The sequence below is a fragment of the Callionymus lyra genome, chromosome 7 (genome assembly GCF_982586985.1).
Source record: "Callionymus lyra chromosome 7, fCalLyr1.hap1.1, whole genome shotgun sequence".
Lineage (NCBI taxonomy): Eukaryota > Metazoa > Chordata > Actinopteri > Syngnathiformes > Callionymidae > Callionymus > Callionymus lyra.
In genome coordinates, this window is record NC_141824.1 from 30,314,781 (window position 1) to 30,319,525 (window position 4,745).

Sequence of the window (4,745 nt, forward strand, 5' to 3'; positions counted from 1 at the left end):
TTAAGCAAAGTATATTTTTTACTCTCTTACTTTATTTTGATTCTCTTTTAGCATTAATTTAAGTATGGCGTGTATGTATATAACAATTTTAATCAAACAGAAGGAAGGTGGATATACTGTGTGTCCAGGAGAGCAGGTGGAAAGGTAGCAAGGCGAGAAGCTTAGGTGGGTTATAAGTTGTACTTCTATGGTATTGACAGGAAGAGAAATTGAGTGGGTTTATCCTAAAAGAGGAGTTTGTTAGGAATGCCCACACAGGTGGAATGTAAATTAGAGTAGAAGGAAACATTATATAGTGAGTTAGATGAAGTGATGCAGAATATCCCCATAGGTGAGTGGTAATTGGTGCAGACTTCAATGAACATGTTGGTGCAGGAGATAGAGGTGATGAAGAAGTGATGGGCAAGTTTGGTATTCAGGACAGGAACAGAGGGACAGATGGTGGTAAACTTTGCAAAAAGGATGAAATGGCTGTAGTGAATTATTTCTTCCAGAAGAGGCATGAGCATAGGGTTATTTTTAGGAGTGGAGGTAGGAGCACACAGGTAGACTACATCTTGTATAAACTATGTAATCTGAAGGAGATCGGTGACTGCAAAGTAGTGGTGGGTGAGAGTTTAGCAAGTCAGCATAGGATGGTGGTTTGCAGGATGAATCTGGTGACAAGAAAGACAAAGAGGACAAAGGCAGAACAAAGGACAGAGCTGAAAAGACAGGATTGTTCTATGGTTTGTAGGGAGGAGTTGAGAAAGAATCTGAGTCAGGGAGAGGTATGAGAGTACTTGGTGTATCCTCTGGATGGAAAGTAGACAAGGAGACTTGGTGGAATAGGGAAGTGCAGGAGTATATGAAGAAAAAGTGGGACAGTGAGAAGACTGAAGTGAGAAGACAGGAGTACAGGGAGATGCAGCACAAGGTAAAGGTGTCAAAGGCAAAACAAAGGGCATATGATGACTTGTATGCTAGATTGGAAAGTAAGGGGTGAGAGAATGATTTTTACAGGTTGGCAAAACAGAGTGATAGAGATGGGAAAGACCACAGTTTCGGGTGATTAAGGATGGAGAGTGACATGTGTTGACATGTGCCACAGAAGTAATAGCAGATTGAAAGAGTACTTTGAAGAGCTAATAAATGAGGAAAATGAAAGAGAGCAAAGGGTAAAAGACTTTGAACCATGAAGTAGTAGAGATTAGTAAAGGTAAAGTGAGGAAGGTATTGAAGAGGATGAAGAATGGAAAGGCAGTTGGTCCTGATTATATACCTCCAGAGGTATGGAAGTGTCTAGGAGAGGAGGCAGTAAAGTGTATAGGAGAGGAGGCAGTAGAGTTTCTGGTTAGACTATTTAACAATATCTTAGAGAGTGAGGAGATGCCTGAGGAATGGAGAGAAAGTGTGATGGTGCCATTTTTTAAGAATAAGAGAGATGTTCATAATTGCGGTAACTATAGAGGAATGAAGTTGATGAGCTATACAATGAAGTTATGGGAAAGAGTAGTGGAAACTAGACTGAGAGCAGAAGTCAGCATTTGTGAGCAACAGTATGGTTTCTTGCCTAGAAAGAGTACTACAGATGCAGGATTTGCTTTCAGAATGTTGGTAGAGAAATACAGAGAAGGTCAGTGGAAGCTGCATTTTGCTTTTGCAGATCTGGAAAAAGCCTATGACAGGGTGCCGAGAGAGGAACTATGGTACTGTATGAGGAAGTCTGGAGTGGCAGAGAAGTATGTTAGACTGATGCAGGACATGTATTCCAACTGTAAGAAAGCGGTGAGGTGTGTGTAGATGTGACAAGTTCAAGGTTGAGGTGGGACTTTATCAGGGCACGGCTCTTAGTCCCTTCTTGTTTGCAGTGGTGATGGATAGACTGACAGATGAGATTAGACAGGAATCTCCCTGGACGATGATGTTTGCAGATGACATTGTGATCCGTGGTGAGAGCAGAGAACTGGGGGAGGGAAACCTAGACAGATGGAGACATGCTCTAGAAAGGAGAGGACTGAAGGTTAGTCGCAGCAAGACAGAATATATGTGTGTGAATGAGAGGACCCCGAGGGGAACCATGAGGCTTCAGGAAGTGGAGATAAAGAAGTTGGAGGATTTTAAGTATTTAATTTAGACTGGTCAACAGTCCAGAGCAGTAGCGATTGTGGAAAAGAGGTGAAGAAACGTGTTCAAGCTGGGTGGAATGGGTGGAGAAAAGTGTCATGGGTAATTTGTGATAAAAGAGTATCAGCCAGAATGAAAGGAAAGATATACAAGACAGTGGTGAGACCAGCGATGATGTGTGGTCTAGAGACAGTGGGACTGAGGAAGAGGCAGTAAGCAGAGCTGGAGGTAGCAGAGATAAAGATGTTGAGGTTCTCTTTGAGTGAAAAAGATGGATAGGAACAGGAATGAGTCAATCAGAGGAACAGCACATGTTAGATATTTTGACAATAAGGTCAGAGAGGCCAGAATGAGATGGTTTGAACATGTACAGAGGAGGGATAGTGAGTATATTGGTAGAAGGATACTGGGGTTGGAACTGCCAGGCAGGAAGTCTATTGATTAGACTTTATTGATCCCTCAGCAGGGAAATTCACACTTGCAGCAGAACAAAAACATTCAACAGGGACAAAGACGGAGACCGAACAGCAAAGAAAACAGACATGAGGGAAGGGCGAAAGCAAGAACAACATCAACCACACACATCCCCGAAACACCAACCAGCAACACCATACTCAAAGTGGTATGAAGCCTACATTAAGAAAGTGCATTATACTAAAGAATTGCACAGGAATGGATTATTTCCCAGAATAGCTGTACCGGGAGCCTTCCTTTTTGCAGCTGGGGTGCAAGAGTCTGTCACTGAAAGAGCTGCTCAAGGCTCCCACAGTAGTGTGGTGAGGGTGAGAGGAGTTGTTCATGATAGATGTTAGTTTGGATAACATCCTCCTCTCACCCACCACCTCAATGGAGTCCGGAGAACAGTCCAGGACCAGTTTGTTTAGTCTCTGCCTGTGCCTCTCTGAGCTGCCACAGCCCCAACAGACAACAGCATAAAAGATTGCAGAAGCCACCACAGAGTCATAAAAGGTCTTTAAAAGTGTCCTGCACACACTCAAGGACCTCAGTCTTCCCAGAAGATGGAGACGACTTTAGCCCCTCTTGTTCAGAGCATCGGTGAAGCAGGACCAGTTCAGTGTGATGTTGAGGTGAACACCCCTGTATTTGTACACCTCCGCTGCTGGAGCCCTCCTGCTGAAGTCAATCACCACTTCCTTTGTCTTGGTGGCATTGATTTTTTAGGTGGTTCAACTCACACCAGGCGATGAGGTTGGCGATGACCTCCCTGTATTCCAGGTCGTTCCCCTTGGACAAACAGCCAACGATAGCTGTGTTGTCAGAGAACTTCTGGAGGTGGCATTGTTGTGGCAGAAGTCCGAAGTGTACATTGAGATGAGAAAGGGAGAAAGCACTGTACCCTGCAGAGCAACTGTGCTACAGACCACCACAACCGACACACAGTCACAAAACCTCACGTACTGCGGTCTTTTGGTGAGGTAGTCGATGGACCATGTAGCTAGGTGACGGTCGACCCCTGCACCCTTCAGCTTCCCCCTGAGCAGCGCTGGCTGGATAGTATTGAAAGTACTGGAGTAGTCAGAAAACATAACTCTCACAGTGTTCCCAGCGCACTCTAGGTGTGTGAGTGACTTGTGCAGCAGGTAGATGACAGCATCCTTCACACCAATTACAGGCTGGTACGCGAACTACAGAGGTTGCGTTGTCCAAAAGGTGACGTAGGTGGGAGAGTACGATCCTCTCCATGGTATTCATCCGGTGGGAGGTTAGGGCCACTGGCCTGAAGTGGTTAGGTTCACTAGGATGTGTAGTCTTTGGAACCGGAACCACACAAGATGTTTTCCACAGGAGCAGAACTCTCTCCAGGCTGAGAGTCAGGTTGAAGATGTGTTGCAGCAAACTGCAGACCTCATCTTCGCAGTCCTTGAGTAGCCTGGAGTTGATGCCGTCAGGGCCAGTAGCCTTCCTTGCCTTGGTCTTCCTGAGCTCCCTCCTCACCTGGTCTGATGTTATGAGGGGGGAGGGACCAGGGGTTGGCTCCTGATGGATGTAGGAGAGGAGAGGGGAGACTTGGAGACTTGAGGGTGGTGCACGAGTAAAGGTGGAAGTGGTGAGGTGGGGCACACCAGGACATCTGCTGAAGGGGGAGGAGAAGGATAGAAATGTGTCACCATTAAATCTGTTAAAGAACTGATTCAGCTCGTTTGCCATGACAAGGTCACCAGATTCGTAGCCCCTCCCACAGACCTTGCAGTGACCAGAGATGGTTTTCAGGCCTTTCCAGACCTCCCTGGAGTTGCTTCCCTTCAGCTGCTCCTCCAGCTTTCTTTTGTAGCAGTGTTTGCCTACCCTGATCTCCTCAACTCTTCTTTTTCCCCAGATTTGAAGAACCTCCTCTTCTCCTTGAGCAGGGACTTCAGTTCTGGCGTCACCCAGGATTTGTTGTTGAAAAAACATCGTACCTCCCTATTCGGTACGATGTTCTTAACACAGAAATTGATGTAGTCTGTGATGCAGGTTGTCGGTGTCTGCGTGGAGAACATCGTAGAGGAAGATCAAACAGAAGGTTTATGAATGCAGTGATAGCGAACATGGAGTTGGTTGGTGTGAGAGAGGGAGATACAGAGAACAGGGTTCGATGGAAGAGGTTGATTCGCTGTGGCGACCCCTGAAGGGAGCAG

The 4,745-nt window shown here is 45.9% G+C and overlaps 1 pseudogene; it reads left to right on the forward strand.

The window, feature by feature from the left end:
- Nucleotides 1-650: 650 nt before the first annotated feature.
- Nucleotides 651-4,736, forward strand: LOC148076085 (uncharacterized; annotated as a pseudogene).
- Nucleotides 4,737-4,745: the final 9 nt, after the last annotated feature.